The sequence below is a fragment of the Hordeum vulgare genome, chromosome 7H (assembly GCF_904849725.1).
Source record: "Hordeum vulgare subsp. vulgare chromosome 7H, MorexV3_pseudomolecules_assembly, whole genome shotgun sequence".
Classification (NCBI taxonomy): Eukaryota; Viridiplantae; Streptophyta; class Magnoliopsida; order Poales; family Poaceae; genus Hordeum; species Hordeum vulgare.
Window position 1 is genome coordinate 135,094,877 of NC_058524.1, and position 23,859 is coordinate 135,118,735.

Sequence of the window (23,859 nt, forward strand, 5' to 3'; positions counted from 1 at the left end):
CGGACCACCTCAGCTGTTGTGCGTTGTATAGACTCACCATGAAATGTCCACACCATATAATTTGGCTTAAAATCCCTCCTCCGCAGGTGTTTAATCATTACAGCCTCTGTCGTCTTTTTATAGTTGTCGCATCCAGGAAAGGGGCAATAGTTTCTTTCATGGCCATTTGCGGATGCGGCTTTCACAAATTCCTTTGTTTTTACAAACCATTATTTCGTCATCTCTTTCTGACTAGGGTGACCGGTATACATCCACGCACGATCACTCATCTTGCCTAGCTACTAAAGACAGAAGAAATATACTTATATAAAATTTAACATTTATATTCATCGGTTAATCAGGTTTGCCATTTTTATTACGTCTAGGCAACCTACACGCTAATAGGTAAAGATAGGTCCTAATCCCACCCGAGTATGTGTAGATTGGGTTCATTTTCCCATGCTCTGCTCCGGATCCAACACAAAATTTCGGCAGCACCTCCCCGTTGTTCTCCTGATACACATCTCCGCAATAAACAGAGAGGATGTGCATCCGGAGAACAACAGGGAGGCACTGAAGAAATTCCGCATCGGATCCAGAGCACAACATACGGGAAAACGAACCCAATCTACACATACTCGGGTTGTCCATGGATAATGTTGGGCAATTCGAAAGGATGGCGGTTATAAATATGCAAAGACATGCATATTTATAGATGTCGCCCTTTCGAACGGGAGACGCATACTGGTCAAGCATATTGATAAATTAATTTAATTACCTAAATCTAGAAAGTTTCATCCGGAAACCGAGCCATAGTAAATGAAGGGGCGAGGAGGAGATGAAATTTGTACTGACCCACGAATGCAGGGGCGGAGCTCGTACAACGCATGGGGAGGTCTTCGCACAGCAGACCTCACAGCGACGAGACAAGTATCACATGTAAATCCACCCGATCAACACAAATATTCTAATTATGTCTAATTATGTCATTTTTTAGGAAACCAAGCTAATAATATAATATTCATGAGCTAACCAAGGTTTTTAGCTTATTATGTCATTTTGGAGAATAATTAGCTAAACAAGCTAAAAAATAAGAAGGAGGAGAGAAGAAGGAGAAGAAGGAGAAGAAGGAGGGCTCCTTCTCCTCCTCCTCCTTCTCCTTCTTCTTCTCTTCTTCTTCTTTTCATTTTCCCTCTTTCTTCTCCTCTTCTTCTTATTCTTCTTCTTCCTCTTATTTCTATTTCTATTTTTCTTTATCCTCTTCTTCTACTTATTCTTTTTTTCTCTTCTTCTCCTTCTTATTTTTTTCTTCTCTTCTTCCCTTCTTCTCTTCTTATCTTCTTCCCTTCTTCTTCCTCTTCTTTCTATTAAGCTAACTAACTAGTGGCAGATGGTCTTTATATGAAAAGCTAAGAATATAGGGCTCATCAACCGGTACACCGACTACTACAACAACTACAAATAACAACAACAACTACTACCCGTAAAAAAAAACCACTACAACAACTACAATAACAACAACAACTACAACAACTACAATAACAAGAACAACTACTACAACAACAATAAAAAATCAACTTTGTAGTTATAATCTAATTCCAAAAAACTAAATACCAAACAATAAAAAATCAACTTTCCCGTGCGGAGGTGGGGGGTGGGGGTGTGGGGGCTCACCGGGAGGGGCGGCAGTGGCGTCGTGGTGGCGGGGCCGGGGGTGTTGGGGGCGGCGCCGGGGGCGCCAGGGGCGGCGGCGCGACGGTGGTGGCTCAGGTGGGCGTCGGGGAGAGGTTTGGCAGCGGCACCAGGGGGCTGTGGGGCACCGAGGCAACGACAAGGGCGGTGGGGCGGCGGCGGCGGGGCTGTGAGGCACCAGGGCGGCGCCGGGGGCGACTGGGGCGGCGGCGCGACGGTGGTGGCGGCGGTGGGCGTCAGGGAGAGGAGTGGGAAAGAGAGAGGGGCGGGGTGTGGAGCCGTTACATAGTGGGTGAGAGAGAGAGAGGGGCGGGGTGGAGCCGTTACACACGGAGTTAGCTCTTTGTCGTCTGCCTCCGGACGGCAAAGAGTCTAGACTCTTTGCCGTCTCCCTCCGGACTCTTTGTCGTCCGCTAGCAGACGGCAAAGAAGGGACTCCAGTTTGACCTAACGTCCCCGCGGTTAGGTGGGCCCCATCTATATGTTTGCCGTCTGCTGTGCGACTCTTTGCCGTCTGCGGCTGACGGCAAAGATGTGACTGATGACAATGACACTCTAGACAGTGCGTAAAGAAACTATGCTACTACGGAAAAGGAATTTTTAGCAGTCCTGTCTGCATGTGGAAAGTTCAGGTCTTACATAGTTGATTCCAAAGTCACTATTCACACTGATCACACTGCTATTAAGTACCTCATGGATAAGAAAGACGCTAAACCTAGACTTATCACATGGGTTCTCTTGCTACAAGAATTTGATTTGCATGTTGTCGATAGGAAGGGTGCTGAGAACCGAGTAGCAGATAACTTGTCTAGGTTGGAGATAGTTCTTGATGACGCAGAACCTATTGATGATAGCTTTCCTGATGAGCAATTGAATGTCATCAATACTTCCCGTAGTACACCGTGGTATGCTGATTATGCAAACTATATCGTTGCCAAATATATACCACCTAGTTTCACATACCAGCAAAAGAAGAAATTCTTCTTTGTTTTGAGACATTACTTTTGGGATGATCCTCACCTTTATAAGGAAGGAGTAGATGGTGTTATTAGATGTTGTCTACCTGAATATGAACAGGGACAGATCCTACAGAAGTGTCACTCCGAGGCCTACGGAGGACACCATGCAGGAGATAGAACTGCACACAAGGTATTGCAATCAGGTTTCTATTGGCCCACTTTCTTCAAGGATGCCCGTAAGTTTGTCTTGTCTTGTGACGAATCTCAAATAATAGGTAACATCGGTAAACGTTAGGAAATGCCTATGAAATATTCACTTGTCATTGAACCATTTGATGTTTGGGTCTTTGATTATATGGGACGTTTTCCAAAATCCAACGGGTATACTCATATCCTAGTTGCTGTTGATTACGTTACTAAGTGCGTAGCAGCTATCCCAACTAGTAGTGTTGATCGCAACACTTCTATCAGGATGCTTAAAGAAGTTATTTTCCCTAGATTTGGAGTCCCTAGATATCTGATGACTGATGGTGGTTCACATTTCATTCATTGTGCTTTTCGTAAAACGCTTGCTAAGTATGATGTCAATCATAGAATTGTATCTCCCTATCACCCTCAGTCCAGTGGTCAAGTAGAGCTAGGCAATAGAGATATTAAACTAATTCTTCAAAAGACTATCAATAGGTCTAGAAAGAATTGGTCTAAGAAGCTCGATAATGCACTGTGGGCTTATAGAACTTCTTATAAGAATCGCATGGGCATGTCTCCGTACAAAATGGTTTTTGGTAAAGCATGACATTTACCTCTTGAGCTAGAGCATAAAGCTTATTGGGCAATCAAAGAGCTCAACTTTGATTTCAAACTTGCTGGTGAGAAGAGGTTATTTGATATTAGCTCGCTTGATGAATGGAGAGCTCAGGCATACGAAAATCCCAAGTTATTCAAAGAAAAGGTTAAGAGGTGGCATGATAAAAGGATACAGAAACGTGAGTTCAGTGTAGGTTATTATGTCTTGCTATATAATTCTCATTTATTATTTTTTGCAGGCAAGCTTCTCTCTAAATGGGAAGGTCCATACATTGTTGAGGAAGTATATTATTCCGGTGCCATCAAGATCAACAACACGGAAGGTAATTTTCTGAGAGTGGTAAACGGGCAAAGAATCAAGTATTATATCTCAGGTACTCCCATAAATATTGAAAGCAATATTATCAATATCATAACTCCGGAGGAGTACATCACTACTGAAATTCAGAAATTTGCCGTCTGCCAAGGCGGACGGCAAAGGGGGCTACCACGGATGGCAAAGGATTTGCCGTCGGTCAGCAGACGGCAAAGTAGACGGTAAAAAAAAATCCGGTGAAGAGGCTCTTTGCCGTCTGCATTCACAAAGCGGACGGCAAAGAATCTTTGCCATGAGGGGGCGGACGGCAAAATAAGTGGGACGGCATATATTGCAACGTCCCCGTTAAGTGTTAACGGAGGCCTCCCCCCTTTGCCGTCTGCCTTCCCCCCTTTGCCATGTGGTGGCAGACGGCAAAGAGGGGAGAGAGGGGGGGCAGATTCCCCCCTTTGCCGTCTGCCTTCCCCCCTTTGCCATGTGGTGGCAGACGGCAAAGAGGGGAGAGAGGGGGGGGGCAGATTCCCCCCTTTGCCGTCTGCCTCCCCCCCCCCTTTGCCATGTGGCGGCAGACGGCAAAGAGGGGAGAGAGGGGGGGCAGATTCCCCCCTTTGCCGTCTACCTCCCGCCCTTTGCTATGCGGGGGCAGACGGCAAAGAGGGGAACCAGCCCCTTTTTTATTTGTTTTTTGTTATATCCAGCATTTTAAACAATAATCAGGATATATATATATTTGACATAAATAAATATCTTTCCGTACTCATAACCATATTAAAATAACTCTCATCCATAGTGCATACATATTATGAAAGTTACATCCGTACCAAACCATATATTACACTAGTTTCATCCACGTGCATACAAAGTTTCATATATTCATATACTACAATAGTTTCAATACAACACATGGTACAAGAAATCATCTTCAAGCATTCCATCAACCAAGCTTCCCGTGAAGTGAAGGTAATCTGCAAAATGACAAATAAGAAAGTTAGAAAAATAATACTAGATGAAGTAGTGTATATATAGGTTATTTCGGAGAGAAATTAGCTAAGTATAGACCATTTAGGAGCTAACTAAGCTAATTATGTCATTTAGGTGGAACCCTAGCTAACTATAGGACAAGAGAAAGAGAAGAAGAAGTAAAAGAAGGAGGAGGAGGAGGAAGAGGAGAAGAAGAAGAAAAAGGAGGAGGAGGAGGAGGAGGAGAAGGAGAAGGAAGAGGAGAAGGAGAAGAAGGAGAAGAAGGAGAAGAAGAAGGAGAAGAAGAAGGAGAAGGAGCGGGAGCTCCTTCTCCTTCTCCTTCTCCTTCTTCTCCTTCTTCTTCTTATCCTTTTGTCCCCTTCTTCTTCTCCTCCTCCCTCTCCTCCTTCTTCTTTTCCTTTTTCCTCTTCCTTGCTTTCATTTTCCTCTTTTTCTATTCTTGTCCCCTTCTTCGGGCTAAATTGGCTAAGAATGCCTTTTTGGAGCTAATTATGTCATTTCGAGGATAATTAGCTAAGTATAGGTCATTTTTTATTAAATAGGCCATTTTGGAGCTAACTAAGCTAATTATGTCATTTAGGTGGAACCCTAGCTAACTATAGGAGAAGAGAAAGAGAAGAAGAAGTAAAAGAAGGAGGAGGAGGAGGAAGATGAGAAGAATAAGAAAAAGGAGGAGGGGGAGGAGGAGGAGAAGGAGAAGGAAGAGGAGAAGGAGAAGAAGGAGAAGAAGAAGGAGAAGGAGCGGGAGCTCCTTCTCCTTCTTCTTCTCCTTCTTCTCCTTCTTCTTCTTATCCTTTTGTCCCCTTCTTCTTCTCCTCCTCCCTCTCCTCCTTCTTCTTCTCCTTTTTCCTCTTCCTTGCTTTCATTTTCCTCTTTTTCTATTCTTGTCCCCTTCTTCGGGCTAAATTGGCTAAGAATGCCTTTTTGGAGCTAATTATGTCATTTCGAGGATAATTAGCTAAGTATAGGTCATTTTTTATTAAATAGGCCATTTTGGAGCTAACTAAGTTAATTATGTCATTTAGGTGGAACCCTAGCTAACTATAGGAGAAGAGAAAGAGAAGAAGAAGTAAAAGAAGGAGGAGGAGGAGGAAGAGGAGAAGAAGAAGAAAAAGGAGGAGAAGGAGGAGGAGGAGAAGGAGAAGGAAGAGGAGAAGGAGAAGAAGGAGAAGAAGGAGAAGAAGAAGGAGAAGGAGAAGGAGAAGGAGCGGGAGCTCCTTCTCCTTCTCCTTCTCCTTCTTCTCCTTCTTCTTCTTATCCTTTTGTCCCCTTCTTCTTCTCCTCCTCCCTCTCCTCCTTCTTCTTTTCCTTTTTCCTCTTCCTTGCTTTCATTTTCCTCTTTTTCTATTCTTGTCCCCTTCTTCGGGCTAAATTGGCTAAGAATGCCTTTTTGGAGCTAATTATGTCATTTCGAGGATAATTAGCTAAGTTTAGGTCATTTTTTATTGAATAGGCCATTTTGGAGCTAACTAAGCTAATTATGTCATTTAGGTGGAACCCTAGCTAACTATAGGAGAAGAGAAAGAGAAGAAGAAGTAAAAGAAGGAGGAGGAGGAGGAAGATGAGAAGAAGAAGAAAAAGGAGGAGGAGGAGGAGGAGAAGGAGAAGGAAGAGGAGAAGGAGAAGAAGGAGAAGAAGAAGGAGAAGAAGAAGGAGAAGGAGCGGGAGCTCCTTCTCCTTCTTCTTCTCCTTCTTCTCCTTCTTCTTCTTATCCTTTTGTCCCCTTCTTCTTCTCCTCCTCCCTCTCCTCCTTCTTCTTCTCCTTTTTCCTCTTCCTTGCTTTCATTTTCCTCTTTTTCTATTCTTGTCCCCTTCTTCAGGCTAAATTGGCTAAGAATGCCTTTTTGGAGCTAATTATGTCATTTCGAGGATAATTAGCTAAGTATAGGTCATTTTTTATTAAATAGGCCATTTTGGAGCTAACTAAGCTAATTATGTCATTTAGGTGGAACCCTAGCTAACTATAGGAGAAGAGAAAGAGAAGAAGAAGTAAAAGAAGGAGGAGGAGGAGGAAGAGGAGAAGAAGAAGAAAAAGGAGGAGAAGGAGGAGGAGGAGAAGGAGAAGGAAGAGGAGAAGGAGAAGAAGGAGAAGAAGGAGAAGAAGAAGGAGAAGAAGAAGGAGAAGGAGCGGGAGCTCCTTCTCCTTCTCCTTCTCCTTCTTCTCCTTCTTCTTCTTATCCTTTTGTCCCCTTCTTCTTCTCCTCCTCCCTCTCCTCCTTCTTTTCCTTCTTCTTCTCGTCCGGGGCACCCAAGTAGTGCTCCCAGGTCATCCCTACCTCTCGCTCCCGACCGGGCAACGTAACAAACCCTGGGAAGTTTTGACGGCAAAGAACACCGAGGACGCTGTTGGGCTTGCGGACACCCTTGGCAACAATCCAACCCCTACAGTATGACAAATTGAAGCCAAAACATTAGATATTTGAGAAAACGCGAAGGCAAAAGGTTAAATAAGAGTAAATTAACTTACTTGTCCCCATTTGGCCTAATCGACCACCTCTGGTCGGGGGTCGCTGGCACGAGCGGGAGCCCCGAACTACCATGCTGGTAGACGGTATCCCACTGGGTATCCCCCTCACCCAGCTCCTCGTCGCTACCAGCATGGCCAGTTGGCTCAGGCCAGGTATCCCACTGGGTCTCTTGGGACGTACCCTCATCCCTGCTGTGCTCCGCAGTCGTGTGGAAGGAAGCCTCTGGGACACGAGTCTCGTGGGTCAAAGGCTCGTCGACCTGAGGCTTGTCGACCCGAGGCTCGTGAACCGGAGACCGTGTAGCCTCCACCTCAGACGAATCCACCCTAGAAGTCCTCCTGTGCTCAGGTGAATCAGCTTGGGGTGGTGGCGGAGACCGTGTAGCCCTACCTCTCCCGTGGCCACGTGTACCTTTAGTACAACATAAATACCAACATGAGTAATAAAATACCAATATGCATACAACATGAGTACAACATAAATACCAACATGAATACAACGTGTACCTTTAGTGCCTCTCGGCTTCGCGGGTGGTCGACCTCCTCTCACGGGGGCCGCTCCTTGCATAGTAGAGAGCAACACTCTCCGAAGAGGCGAGGCAGGAATGGAAGTACCCATCCCATCACCCGCCGACGAAGAAGCAGCCGCGGCATGCTTTCGACCCTTTCCCACCATCTTTCAACACCTGTCATGACAAAGAGTAAATGAAATTAGTACAACATAAATACCAACATGACTAATAAAAATTGAATACCTAACATGAACTCAAAATTTATATATAGTATAATAGTTGAATACCTGACATGAACTAATAACAATCGTCCTCGTCTATATATGCTTCGGGGTCAATAAATGCATCATGATCATCACTATCATCAATAAATGCATCATCATCATCACTATCTAGAAGAACATGTGGAAGGCCACCATTATGTAATCGGTCAAGAAGTGACAGGTCATCCGCAGCAGTAACCTCTTCTTCTTCCAGCTCTTCCTGTTCGGGCTCAGGGGTTAAGACGGATTCACTGTCGCTGTCTACTTCAATGTTCTGGGGTGAAGTAGAGCGGTTCTTGAAACGTTTCTTGGACATACGTGTTTCTTGGAAGAATTCTCCTTCATATGTGTCTGGGTTAATGTGAGGTTCGTAATCCTCTTCATTGAGGGTAGGTGGTCTAAAATGTGGTGGCACTTCATAAACGACATCCCAACCTTTGAGATTTGGATCAGTTTGGCAGGCCCACGGTAGATAGAAAACTTGTGTCGCCTGTTGAGCCGTAATATAGACATCGGGAACATCTAAGTGGGTGTTTTGGTTGATTTCGACTAGTCCTATATGTTCATGACTCCTTCTAGTCTCCCTCGGCTCAAACCAATAACATTTGAATACTACGACGGTCGGTGGGTTTTCACAATAGAATAGAAGTTCATAAATTGCTTCAACCTTTCCATAATACTCGGTGTCTCCTTCGCCGATAGCAGAGACAGAACAATTTGTAGTCTTTAGGTCGGGCATAGATAGCTCTTTGCCAAAGGTACGAAAGTGATACCCGTTGATGTTGTATTTGTCAAATGAACGGACCTTATATTCAAAACCATTAGCGACTTGTCTCAACTCGGCGTCCATAGACTCTGCATCAGCCTACAAGTTTAATACGAAAGAATGGATGCATTAGCCGCAAATTAGACCAATAAGTCAAATGGGCCCTTAATGGTAATTAATTACCCTTTGTTTGAACCAAGAGATGAAACCAGGATAGTCGCCTCCATGCTTTGCGAGAAGCTCATACTCTTCGACGGAATCCTTTTCGATGACCGCTCCATCCGAGAATTCGGCGACGTATCGACTATATCAAATATCCGGGAATAAGAGTGGTTCAAAGCAATTAGAAGTTGCGGAACAATAAATTACCGAGAACTTACTCGATGTACGGCCGCACTTCTGTTAGGTTGGTGAAGATATACAATGAAATGGTCCGCCATACTTCGACATCCAACGATTTCCCTTTCGAAGCACCGGATGGTGCGAGCTTACCTTTGAATAGGCTAAGGTTGGATCGAACTTTTTCTCGATCGCCATCATTGTACCGAGGCTTCGGGTTATGCAAATGATAATTTTTGGCTTCGTAGTGTGCTGTCACGAAGTTTGCCGCCTCCTCAGTAATGAATGCCTTGGCCATCGATGCTTCAATTCTACGTTTATTTTTACACTTAGCTCGAAGCGTCTTCTGCATCCTCTCAGTTGAGTAGCACCATCGATTTCGAACGGGCCCCCCCATTCTTGCCTCGGTCGGGAGATGCAAAATCAAATGTTGCATTGGATTAAAGAAGCCCGGTGGAAAGATCTTTTCTAATTTGCAGACCAACTCCGGCGCCAACTCTTCCATTTCATCTAGCACGCCAGGCGATAGTTCTTTCGCACAAAGAGAACGGAAGAAATAGCTCAGCTCTGCCAGTACTAGCCATTCATCCTCAGGGATAAAGCCACGCAACATCACCGGCATTACCCGCTCAATCCATATGTGCCAATCATGACTCTTGAGCCCAAATATTTTCAATTTCTCAAGACTCGCTCCCCTCTTTAGATTCGCAGCATACCCATCGGGGAACATCAACCGCATTTTCACCCACAATAGCATTTCCCTCATAGCTGGCCTTTCAAGATTGAACCATGCCTTTGGCTTCGCTATGCTTTGCTTTCCTTTCCGTTGTCGCAAGTTTTGCAACTGTCTATCACATAGAGCCTCCAGGTCGATTCTAGCCTTAGGATTATCTTTTGACTTCCCCTCTATGCCGAACAATGTACCAAAAATGGCCTCCGCAATATTCTTTTCAGTGTGCATCACGTCAATGTTGTGTGGGCAAAGGAGGTCTTTGAAGTAAGGGAGATCCCATAAGCATGACTTGTGAGTCCAGGCGTGTTCCGTATTATACCCTTTGAAGTATCCTGGACGCAAAGGATCGGGCTCGAGAGCGTTTAACTGATCAAGGGTCTGTTGGCCTGTCAACGCAGCTCGTGCAGTGTTTTTGACAACTCTACCTTTGATGAAATTCTTCTTGTCTTTTCTGAACTTATGGTCAGGATCCAGGAATTGTCTATGCATGTCGAAGCAAGAATACTTGCGACCAGCCTGCAGCCAACGGAACTGAAGAGCTGCCTTGCATGTGGTGCACGGGAACCTTCCATGCACACACCAGCCAGCGAATAGCGCAAACGCCGGATAATCATGCGTTGAGTACATGTACCACACATGCATTTTGAAATTTGTTTTGGTAGCCGCGTCGTAGGTCTTGATCCCATTATCCCAGGCTTCTTGCAACTCATCCTTAAGCGGCTGCATGTACACATTCATATTCTTCCTCGGATAGTTGGGCCCTGGAATTATCAACGTCAGGAAAATGTTCTTTCTTTTCATAATCTCTCCGGGTGGCAAATTTAGTGGAATGACAAATACAGGCCAACAACTGTATTGTGCTGCCGTCATACCATACACATTGAATCCATCCGTGCTGATGGCAACTCTAGGTTGCCTTGGATCTTCCGATTTATCCTTATGTAATGCATCGAAGTGCCTCCACGCAAAACCATCTGAAGTGTGTACCAGCATCTTGTTCCCATCCGCATCTAGTTCGGTTCTTTTGCCCAATTTGTGCCATGTCATCTGTCTGGCCGTCTCTTCGACCATGAAAAGACGTTGAAGTCTTGGTATGATTGGCAGATATCGAAGAACACTAATGGGGATTTTGGTCTGATTCTTCTCACCCATGCCGTTGTCTACCACAATATACCTGGAAGAATTGCAAATGGGGCAATAGTTCAAGGCCGCATACTCAAGCCTAAATAAGGCACATCCATTCTCACAGGCATGTATCTTCTCATAGGGCATCTTTAGTACACGGAGGATTTTCTCTGACTGGTACAGGTTTGCAGGCAGTACATGGCCTTTGGGTAGAAAGCGTCCAAATATCGTCATCATCGCGTCGTAGCATTCTCTGCCTAGGTTGAATTGAGCCTTCAGAGCCATTACTTGCGCGATGGCATCCAGCTGACAAAGCTCAGTCTGCTCGTGGAGAGGACGTTTTGAAGACTCCAGCATTTCATAGAAGGCCTTTGCAGATTCCTCCATCTCATCGTCCGAATCCCGAGCATCATCAAAGTCTTGCACCATGTCTTCAATCCCGGTACCATGCTCGTCGGTGCGACGACGAATCACCTCAGCTCTGGCACGTTGGTCAGACTCACCATGAAAAGTCCACACCGTATAATTAGGCGTAAAACCCCACTTCTGCAAGTGTTTACCCATTTCAAACTCTGTCTGCTTTTTCCAGTTGTCGCAGTTGGGACAGGGGCACCATGTTTTTTGCTGGCCATTTGCAAATGCGGCTCTCACAAACCCCCTGGTTTTTGTTAACCATTCATGGGTCATGTCTTTCTGACTAGGGTGACCAGTGTACATCCAAGCACGATCACTCATGTTGCCTAGCTACCTATGGGGGCACAAGAAATAAATACATAATTCATCATCTATATTCATACGCTAATCAAGTTTGTCAGTTTTATTACGTCCATGCAACCTACACGCTAATAGGTAAAGATAGGTCCTAATCCCACCCGAGTATGTGTAGACTGGGTTCGTTTTCCCATGCTCTGCTCCAGATGCGACGCACAATTTCGGCAGCACCTCCCCGCTGTTCTCCTGATACACGTCTCGGCAATAAGCAGAGAGGATGTGTACCCGGAGAACAACAGGGGAGGCACTGACGAAATTCCGCATCGGATCCGGAGCACAGCATACGGGAAAACAAACCCAATCTACACATACTCGGGCTGTCCATGGATAATGTTGGAAGATTCAAAAGGATGGCGGTTATAAATATGCAAAGAAATGCATATTTATAGATGTCGCCCTTTCGAACGGGAGACGCATACTGGTCACGCATACTCATGATTGAAGAAACCTATAGCTAGCAAGTTTCATCGGCACGAAGACCGGGACAGAGCAAATTAAGGGGGTCGGAGGAGAAGTCATTTGTGCTCACCAACAAACGTCCAACGCACGTGGAGGTCGTCGAACAACTGCACATTGAAATTCACCCGATCAACACAAATACGATGTTTTTATAATTAACATGATCGGAAAATATGTGACCTAACTCATAATTTTCAAAACTATGACCCCGTGGGCCTCTGGAAGGCCGAAAAGCACCTTCTCGTTCAAAAGAAGGCAGAAGAGGTGTCGGGGGTCGGGGCTTAGTGGCGTCGGGAGTCAGTGCCGTCGAGGGTCGGTGGCATCGGTGGTCGGGGGGTTAGTGGCGTCGGTTGTGGGGGGTCAGTGGCGTCGGGGGTCCAGGGTTAGTGGCGTCGGGGGTCCAGGGTCAGTGACGTCGGGTGTCAGTGGCATCGGGGGTCGGGGGTTGGTGGCGTCGAGCGTCGGGGGTCGGGAGTCGTGGGCCGAGGGGCTGGGTCGGGGGCAGTGGCGTCGGGGGTCGAGGGTTAGTGGCGTCGGGGGTCAGTGGCGTCGGGGGTCGGGGGTCAGTGGCGTCGGAGGTCGATGGTCGGGGGTCAGTGGCGTCGGGCGTCAGGGGTCGGGGGTCGAGGGTCAGTTTCGGGGTGCCGGGGTTCCCTTTTCCTCTTCTTTCTTCTTCTCCTCTCTCCTCTTTTTCTTCTTCTTCTTCTTCTTCTTCTTCTTCTTCTTCTTTTTTCTCCTCCTACTCCCCCTCCTCTTTTTCTCCTTCTATTCTTTTTCTTCTTCTTCTTCTTCTTCTTTTTCTTTTTCTTCTTCTTTCTCCTCCTCTTTCTCCTCCTCCTCCTCTCCTCTTCTTCTTCTTCTTCTTCTTCTTTTTTCTCCTCCTCCTCCTCCTCCTCTTCTTCTTCTTCTTCTTCTTCTTCTCCTGCTTTTTTTCCTTCTGCTTTTTTTCTTCTAACCTAACTAACTAACCTAATTAGCCTAATAATCTAACCAAATAAACTAACTAAATTACCCTATATATAATAAAAAAACTAACCTAATAAACTAACTAAAGTAATTAACTTTTTTAAAAAGAAAAACAAAAAAAACTCACCGGCAGGGGGCGGCGGCAGGGGGCGCCGGCGGCACGGGGGCGCGCGGCTGGGGGCTCGCCGCAGGGGGCGTCGGCGGCAGGGGGCGGCGGCAGGGGGCGGCAGCGGCAGGGGGCGGCGCGCGGCAGGGGGCGGCGGCAGGGGGCGGCGGCGGCAGGGGGCGGCGCGCGGCAGGGGGCGGCGGCAGGGGGCGGCGCGCGGCAGGGGGCGGCGGCGGCAGGGGGCGGGGGTGGGTCGCCGCGGGAAGGGGGTCGCCGGGGGGGGGGTGGGCTCGCCGGGGGGGTAGGCTCGCCGCGGGGAGGGGATCTCGCCAGCAGGGGTGAGAGTGGTCGGGGTGAGAGAGAGAGAGAGAGACAGTGAGCGAGGTGGGGGGTAACGGCCGTTATAAGGAGGCCCCTTTGCCGTCCGCCCCCCGACGGCAAAGGGACGTAAGGCAGACGGCAAAGGGCCGTACGGCTAACGGCAAAGGCCCGCGGACGGCAAAGGCCCCGGATTTCGGACACGGCAGGCATGGGGCCCACGCGTCCACTTTGCCGTCTGCCCTGGGGCTCTTTGCCGTCTTCTGGCAGACGGCAAAGGACCCACACATGGCAAATAGTATTTTTGCCATGTGTCAGTTCTTTGCCGTCTGTATTGTGTCAACTGATGGCAAAGAGGTTCTTTGCCGTCAGCCAGCAGACGGTAAAGAACTGGCTGACGGCAAATTTCTGGATTCCAGTAGTGCATAAAGGATATTTATTAGCCTGTTTCAGACTCCGAAAACGAAGAGGTATGTGATTCGGTAAGTAAACAGACTCCAAAACTTTTTCAGTAGAAATTTTCCTCCGTTTTAAATTTTTTTAGAAAAATAGAAAAATTTAAAGTAGTCCGGAAAGCGCACGAGGAGGCGAAAACCCTGCCAGGCGCGGGCCACCCCCTTGGCCGTGCCTGGGGGGCTTGTGGCCACCTCGTGTGCCTCCCGAACTCCGTTTTCTTGCGGAGTACTCCTTCTGGTCGGAAAAAAATCCTTATATATTCTCCCGAAAGATCTGATCCTCGTATCACGCACATTTCCTCTGTTTTTGTTTCGAGCCTGTTTTCTGCCGTAGATTTAGAGCAAGATGTCGTCTCGGGAATCTGTGGGGGGAGAACGATCTCCCTCAATTCTATGAAGAAGTAAATGCTGATCTGAAAAGAATGGAGGTCATGGAGGCCAAGGAAAGGCTACCTAAAGAAACTAAGGGCAAGCGTAAGGAGAAGAATCGTGCGTTGGACGAATGGCAATCTGTGCTCAACAAGGAAGAAACCGAGGAAGAGGATTTTTTTAAACCTTAGCTCCACCTTTTACCTCCATCCTTGATCGAGCTCTTGAGATTATGGGAAATAACTCGTGTTCGTAATACTTACCTCACTCGTGAAGTTGTTTTGCTGGAGAAACATATCACAGAGCTCCAAGGTATAAATCAAAGATTGATGGCCCTCTTGGAATCAAAGGACAAAACAACACCACCACCATCACCTCCAAAGGAAGAAAACTTAGCATGGGTATGGGCAATCCCCTTGGCTTGTGCCAAGCTTGGGGGAGGTGCCCCGGTATCGTATCACCATCACATCTTTTGCCTTTACCTTTTCTTAGTTCGATCCTTTTTGGCTTTATCTTTATCTACTAGAATAAAGTTCTTAGTGTTTTAGGCTTGAGTTTTGCTTTGTGTCACCCCCGATGTATTCGAGCTCGTGAGCCATATAATAAAGAGTGTTTTAGTTGAGGGCCTTGCTTCCTGCCATGATCAAAAAGAAGAGAATGATAATAGAACAAAAGCATGAAAGATCATGTAATAATCTTATGGGAAGTGATGGCTTCACATATAAAAAGAATGATGATTCAAACTTGTTGAGGGTGGAAAAACATAGACCTTGGTCATTGTTGCAATTAATTGGAAGTAATAAAAAAGGAGAGGTTCACATATAAATATATCATCTTTGACACCATCTATGATTGTGAACACTCATTAAACTATTACATGCTTAGAAGTAGATTTTGGACAAGGAAGATAACATAATGAATTATGCTTGCTTGGTTCCGAACAATGATTATATGACTAGAGATCCCTTAGCATGTGACGATTGCTTCCAACCCATATCAGCCAAAACTACCGCACCAAGTAAAGATACTACTTGTGCATCCATAAACCTTCAACCTAGTTTTGCCATGAGAGTCCACCATATCTACCTATGGATTGAATAAGATCCCTCAAGTAAGTTGTCATCGGTGCAAGCAATGAAAATTGCTCCCTAAATATGTATGATCTATTAGTGTGTGGAAAATAAGCTTTGTACGAACCTGTGATGAGGAAGACATAAAAGCGACAGACTGCATAATAAAGTTCTTTATCACACGAGGCAATATAAAATGACGTTCCTTCACACTAAGAGGTCGCACATCCAAACCTCAAAAGCGCATGACAACCTCTGCTTCCCTCTGCGAAGGGCCTATCTTGTACCTTTACTTTTAGCCCTTGAAAGAGTCATGGTGATCTACACCAATTCCTTATTGCGCCTTTTTCTTGGCTAACGTCGTATGCTAGGGAAAGATCTATATTCATATGTCAACTTGGAAGTAAGTATTCATGAATTATTAGTTGACATTACCCTTGAGGTAAATAGTTGGGAGGCGAAACTATAAGCCCCTATCTTTCTCTGTGTCCGACTGAAACTCTGATCTCATGAGTACCACGTGAGTTGTAGCAATTGTAGAAGACGAAAGAATGATTGAGTATGTGGATTTGCTTTACAAGGTCTTATTTGTCTCTTTCCGATGTTATGATAAATTACAATTGCTTCAACGACTAAAGACTATTGGTTGTTAATTCTCAATAAAGTTATGTATCCATACTTTACTTTGTGAAGGAATTACCAATTTAGCATAAGACATGATATGATGATATTGCTGTTCTAACTATGATCATGATGCCTCGATGTCCATATCTTGTTTTGTCGACACCTCTCTCTACAAACATGTCGACATATTTGTTGATCTCGGCTTTCGCTTGAGGACAAGCGAGGTCTAAGCTTGGGGGAGTTGATATGTCCATTTTGCATCATGCTTTCATGTTGATATTTATCGCTTTATGGGCTGTTATTAGACTTCACGGTACAATACTTATGCCTTTTCTCTCTTATTTTGCATGGTTTACATGAAGAGGGAGAATGCCGGCAGCTGGAATTCTGGCCTAAAAAAGGAGCAAGTTTGAGATACCTATTCTGCGTAACTCCAAAAGCTGTGAAAATCAATGAGGATTTATTTGGAATTTATAAAAAATATCGGGCGGAAGAAGTACCAGAGGGGAGCCAGCAGGAGTCCACAAGCCTGCTAGGCGCGGCCTAGCCCCCTGGCCGCGCCTAGGGGGCTTGTGGGCTCCCTGTTGGCCCTTTGGCCCCCCTCTTTTGCTATAAGGAGGGTTTCATTCCAAAAAAAACTAGGAGGAGGCTTTCGGGAGGAATCGCCGCCACCACGAAGCGGAACATGAGCAGAACTAATCTAGAGCTCCGGCAGGGTCGTCCTGCCGGGGAAACTTCCCTCTCGGAGGGGGAAATCGTCGCCATCGTCATCACCAACAATCCTCTCATTGGAGGGGACTAATCAGCATCAACATCTTCATCAACACCATCTCATCTCCAAACCCTAGTTCATCTCTTGTAACCAATCTCCGTCTCATGACTCCGATTGGTACCTGTAAGGTTGCTAGTAGTGTTAATTACTCTTTGTAGTTGATGCTAGTTGGATTACTTGGTGGAAGATGATATGTTCAGACCCTTGATGCTATTCAATACCTCTCTGGTCATGAATATTATTATGCTTTGTGAGTAGTTAGTTTTGTTCCTGAGGACAAGGGATAAGTCATGTTATTAGTAGTCATGTAAATTTGGTATTCGTTCGATATTTTGATGCGTTGTATGTTGTTTTTCCTCTAGTGGTGTTATGTGAACGTCGACTACATAACACTTCACCATTATTTGGGCCCAGAGGAAGGCATTGGGAAGTAATAAGTAGATGATGGGTTGCTAGAGTGACAGAAGCTTAAACCCTAGTTTATGCGTTGCTTCGTAAGGGGCTGATTTGGATCCACTAGTTCAATGCTATGGTTAGACTTTGTCTTAATTCTTATTTCGTAGTTGCGGATGCTTGCGAGAGGGGTTAATCATAAGTGGGAGGTTTGTCCAAGTAAGGGCAGCACCCAAGCACCGGTCCACCCACATATCAAACTATCAATGAAGCGAACGCGAATCATATGAACATGATGAAAACTAGCTTGACAGAAATTCCCATGTGTCCTCGGGAGCGCTTTACCTCCTATAAGAGCTTGTCCAGGCTTGTCCCTAGCTACAAAAGGGATTGGGCCACTTTTCTGCACCGTTGTTACTTTTGTTACTTGCTACTTGCTACGATTCATCTTATCACACAACTATCTGTTACCGATAATTTCAGTGCTTGTAGAGAATACCTTGCTGAAAACCACTCGTCAAATCCTTCTGCTCCTCGTTGGGTTCGACACTCTTACTTATCGAAAGGACTACGATAGATCCCCTATACTTGTGGGCCATCACACCAGCGCGCCCGTGGTACGCACGGCTTCTTCCCGAACACCCTCGTCGTCCGCGCCAGCGCTCTTCTTCCAGAGGAGGCCGCCTACCTTGAAGCTCAGATGGCGATGCAACAAGCGCCCGAGCATGCCCGTGCTGCTGTGCCACCACCGACACTAGCACTACCCGCGCCGGCAGAGCCCGCCCCCGCTCCGGCACAACCCGACCTCACCCCCGCGCCGGCACAGCCCGACCCTGCTTTGGCACAGCCCGACCTCGATGCCGCCGCCGAGGACGCCTAGGGTTTTTTTCTTCTTGTTTTTCAATAATGTGTGGACACTCGTCAACCTTCGTGGCCGGCTTTTCTAATCTTTAAGCGGACATTTTCGTTAATATTGTGCATGTTTGGTGCTTTCCGGAAAAATGGGTCGAGCCAACAGTGGGCGCATGCGCCGACCCAAACGACGAAGCGGATGTTCGTGTCCGCCTAGCCGACCCAAATGGATAAAAGACGGACAAAATCGCCGTCCGTTTGGGTCAACCCGTTGGAGTTTCCCTTACACTATAGAACTTGACTTGTATATTCCAATGATGAGCCTCCTCAAATGAGCTCTAGGTCTTCATGAGTAAGCAAGTTGGACGCACCCCCACTAGTGTTGGCTAACGTAGCAAAAATTCAAAATTCTCCTACACCATACATAGATCTTCCTATGGAGAAACCAGCAACGAGAGAGGGGTGAGAGCATCTTTGTACATTTGAAGATCGCTAAGCGGAAGCGTTGCTAGAACATGGTAGATGGAGTCGTACTCGCTGCTATTCAGATCGCAGTGTGATTCCGATCTAGTGCCGAACCACGGCACCTCCACGTTCGACACACGTGCAGCCCGATGACGTCTCCCGCACCTTGATCCAGCAAGGAGGAGGGAGAGGTTGGGGAAGAGCTCCGGCAACACGACGGCGTGGTGGCGATGGAGCTACGAGGTCTCCCGACAGGGCTTCGCCAAGCACCGTGGGAGAGGAGGGAGAGTAGAAGCTCGGCTGCGCTGAGAGAGAGAGAATTGCGTGTCTCCAATGGCCAAAACCTCCACTATATATAGGGGGAAGGGGAGGGGCGCACCCTTTGGGGTTCCCATCCCCAAAGGGTGCGGCAACCCTAGATGGGATGGGTGGCTGGCGGCGAGGGGAGGAGAGGGGGGTGGTGCACCCCTAGGTGGGCCTTAGGCCCACCAGCGCTAGGGTTCCCCTCTTCCCTCTCTGGTGTGCCTAGGCTGGGTGTGGGGGCGCACTAGCCCACCTAGGGGCTGGTTCCCTATCACACTTGGCCCAAGTATCCTCCCGGGGCTAGTGGCCCCTCCTGGTGGGCCCTCGGAACCCTTCCGGTGGTCCCGGCACATTGCCGGTGGTGCCCGAAACATTTCCGGCGTCCAAACCCATCCATCCTATATAATAATCTTTACCTTTGGACCATTCCAGAGCTCCTCGTGACGTCCGGGATCTCATCCGGGACTCCGAACAACCTTCGATAACCTCGTACAACGATTCCCGATAACCCTAGCGTCATCAAACCTTAAGTGTGTAGACCTACGGGTTCGGGAGGCATTCAGACATGACCGAGACACCTCTCTGGCTAATAACCATCAGCGGTGTCTGGGTACCCATGGTGGATCCCACATGTTCCACGATGATCTCATCGAATGAACCACGATGTCAAGGATTCAATCAATCCCGTATACATTTCCCTTTGTCTATCGTAGAACTTGCCCGAGATTCGGTCGTCGGTTTCCCTATACCTTGTTCAATCTCGTTACCGGCAAGTCTCTTTACTCGTTCCATAGTACATCATACCGTGACTAACTCCTTAGTCACATTGAGCTCATTATGATGATGTTCTACCGAGTGGGCCCAGAGATACCTCTCCGTCACACGGAGTGATAAATAACGATCTCGATTCATACCAACCCAACAGATACTTTCCGAGATACCCGTAGTGCACCTTTATAGTCACCCAGATACGTTGTGACGTTTGATACACCCAAAGCACTCCTACTGTATCCGGGAGTTGCACAATCTCACGGTCGAAGGAAAAGATACTTGACATTAGAAAAGCTTTAGCATACGAACAACACGATCTAGTGCTATGCTTAGGATTGGGTCTAGTCCATCACATCATTCTCCCAGTGATGTGATTCCATTATGAATGACATCCAATGTCCATGATCACGAAACCATGATCATCTATTGATTAAAGAGCTAGCCAACTAGAGGCTTGCTAGGGACACATTGTGATTTATTTATTCACACATGTATTACTATTTCCTGTTAATACAATTATAGCATGAATAATAGACGATTATCATGAACAAGGAAATATGATAATAACCATTTTCTTATTGCCTCTAGGGCATATTTCCAACAGTCTCCCACTTGCACTAGAGTCAATAATCTAGTTACATTGTGATGAATCGAACACCCATAGCATTGTGGTGTTGATCATGATTTGCTCGTGGAAGAGGTTTAGTCAACGGGTCTGCAATATTCAGATCCGTGCGTACTTTACAAATATCTATGACTCCTCTCTGGACCTGGTCCTGGATGGAGTTGTAGCGGCGTTGGATGTGCTTGGTCTTCTTGTGAAATCTGGGCTCCTTGGCTATGGCAATGGCTCCAGTGTTATCACAGAAGAATGTCATTGGACCTGACACGCTTGGAACCACTCCAAGGTCGGTGATGAACTCCTTCATCCAGATCCCTTCATGAGTTGCTTCCGAAGCAGCTATGTACTCCGCTTCACGTGTAGATGCTGTCATGACGTCTTGCTTGCTGCTGCACCAGCTCACTACCCCACCATTTAGAACTTACAGGTATCCGGTTTGTGACTTAGAGTCATCCGGATCTGTGTCGAAGCTAGCATCGGCATAACCCTTTACAACGAGCTCTTCGTCATGTCCATAAACGAGAAACATCTCCTTAGTCCTCTTCAGGTACTTAAGGATATTCTTGACCATTGTCGAGTGTTCCATACCGGGATCACTTTGGTACCTCCCTACCAAACTTATGGCAAGGTTTATATCAGGTCTTGTACACATAATGGCATACATTAGAGAGCCCACGGCTGAAAGATAGGGGACATTACTCATCTTTCTCCGTGTGCTGCCGTGGTCGGTGACTGAGTCTTACTGAATCTCATACCTTGCAAAACTGGCAAGAACCCCTTCTTCGAGTTTTCCATACTGAACTTCTTCAATATCTTGTCAAGGTATGTACTTTGTGAAAGACCTATGAGCGTCTCGATCTATCTCTATAGATCTTGATGCCTAATATGTATGCAGCTTCTCCAAGGCCCTTCATTGAAAAACTTTTATTCAAGTAGGCCTTTATGCTCTCCAATAAATCTATATCATTCCCCATCAATAATATGTCATCCACATATAGAATGAGAAAAGCTACAGAGCTCCCACTCACTTTCTTGTACATACAAACTTCTCCATAAACCTGTATGAACTCAAACGATTTAATCACCTCATTAAAGTGAATGTTCCAACTCCGAGATGCTTGCACCAGCCCATAGATGGAGAGCTGGAGCTTGCGTACTTTGTTAGCACTTTTAAGATCGACAAAACCTTCTGGTTGCATCATATACAACTCTTCCTTAAGATACCCATTAAGGAACACTGTTTTGACGTCCATTTGCCAAATTTCATAATCATGAAAAGCGGCATTCGCTTACCTGATTCAGACCGACTTCAGCTTCGCTACGGGAGAGAAAGTCTCATCGTAGTCAACTCCTTGAATTTGTCGAAAACCCTTTGCGACAAGTCGAGCTTTATAAATGGTCACATTACCGTTTGCGTCAGTATTCTTCTTGAAGATCCATTTATTTTCTATGGCTCGCCGATCATCGGGCAAGTCCACCAATGTCCATACTTTGTTCTCGTACATGGATCCTATCTCGGATTTCATGGCCTCAAGCCATTTGTTGGAATCCAGGCCCGCCATCGCTTCTTCATAGTTCGAAGGTTCACAGTTCTCTAACAACATGATTTCCATCAGAGGGTTGTTGTACCACTCTGGTGCGGAACGTACCCTTGTGGACCTTCGTGGTTCAGTAGCAACTTGATCCGAAGCTTCATGATCATCATCATTAACTTCCTCTTCAGTTGGTGTAGGCGCCACATGAATACTTTCCCGCGTTGCGCTACTCTCCGGTTCGAGAGGAGGTACAATTACCTCATCAAGTTCTACTTTCCTCCGACTTACTTCTTTCGAGAGATACTCTTTCTATAGAAAGGATCCATTCTTGGAAACAAAGATTTTACCTTCGGATCTAAGATAGAAGGTGTACCCAATAGTTTCCTTAGGGCATCCTATGAATACGCATTTCTCCGCTTTGAGTTCGAGCTTTTCTGGTTGAAGTTTATTCACATAAGCATCACAGCCCCAAACTTTTAGAAACGACAACTTAGGTTTCTTGCCAAACCATAATTTATACGGTGTCGTCTCAACGGATTTAGACGGTGCCCTATTTAAAGTGAATGCTGCAGTTCCAATGCGTATCCCCAAAATGGTAGCGGTAAGTCGGTAAGAGACATCATAGGTCGCACCGTATCTAATAAAGTGCGATTACAACGTTCAGACACTCCGTTACGTTGCGATGTGCCACGCGGCATCAGTTGTGAAACAATTCCACATTTCCTTAGGGTGTGCTAAACTCGTGACTCAAATATTCTCCTCCACGATCAGATCGTAGACACTTTATTTTCTTGTCACGTTGATTCTCAACCTCACTCTGAAATTCCTTGAACTGTTCAAATGTTTCAGACTTATGCTTCATCAAGTAGATATATTCATACATACTCAAATCATCGGTGAGAGTGAGAACATAACGATAGCCACCACGAGCTTCAATGTTCATTGGACCACATACATCAGTATGTATTATTTCCAATAAGTCGGTTGCTCTCTCCATTACTCCTAAGAATGGAGTCTTAGTCATCTTGCCCATGAGGCACGGTTCGCATGTGTCAAATGATTCAAAGTTAAGAGACTCTAATAGTCCATCAGTATGGAGTTTCTTCATGTGCTTGACACCGATATGACCAAGGCGGCAGTGCCACAAATATGTGGGACTATCATTATCAACCTTACATCTTTTGGTGTTCACACTATGAATATGTGTAACATCACGATCGAGATTCATCAAGAATAAACCATTCACTAGCGGAGCATGACCATAGAATATATCACTCATATAAATAGAACAACCATTATTCTCTGACTTAAATGAGTAGCCGTCGTGCATTAAGCAATTCCCTGAGACAATGTTCATGCTTAAAGATGGTACTAAATAACAATTATTAAGGTTTAAAACTAATCCGGAAGGTAGATGTAGAGGCAGCATGCCGACGGCGATCACATTGACCTTGAAGCCATTCTCGACGCGCATCGTCACCTCGTCCTTAGCCAACCTCCGTTTATTCCGCAGTTCCTGCTTTGAGTTGCAAATGTGAGCAACAACACCGGTATCAAATACCCAGGAGCTACTACGAGCGCTGGTAAGGTACACATCAATAACATGTATATCATATATACCTTTGACGTTGCCGGCCTTCTTGTCCGCTAAGTACTTGGGGCAGTTCCGCTTCCAGTGACTGTTTCCCTTGTAAGGGAAGCACTCAGTCTCAGGCTTGGGTCCATTCTTTTTCTTCTTCCCGGTAGCTGGCTTACCGGGCGCGGCAACAACTTTGCCGTCTTTCTTGAAGTTCTTCTTACCCTTGCTCTTTTTGAAATTGGTGGTCTTATTGACCATCAACACTTGATGCTCTTTCTTGATTTCTACTTCTGCAGATTTCAGCATCGAGTACAACTCGGGAATGGTCTTCTCCATCCCTTGCATGTTCTAGTTCAGCACAAAACCCTTGTAGCTTGGTGGGAGAGATTGGAGGATTCTATCAATTACAGCATCATCCGGAAGTTTGACTCCAAGCTGAGTCAGACGATCGTGCAACCGAGACATTCTGAGTATATGCTCACTAACAGAA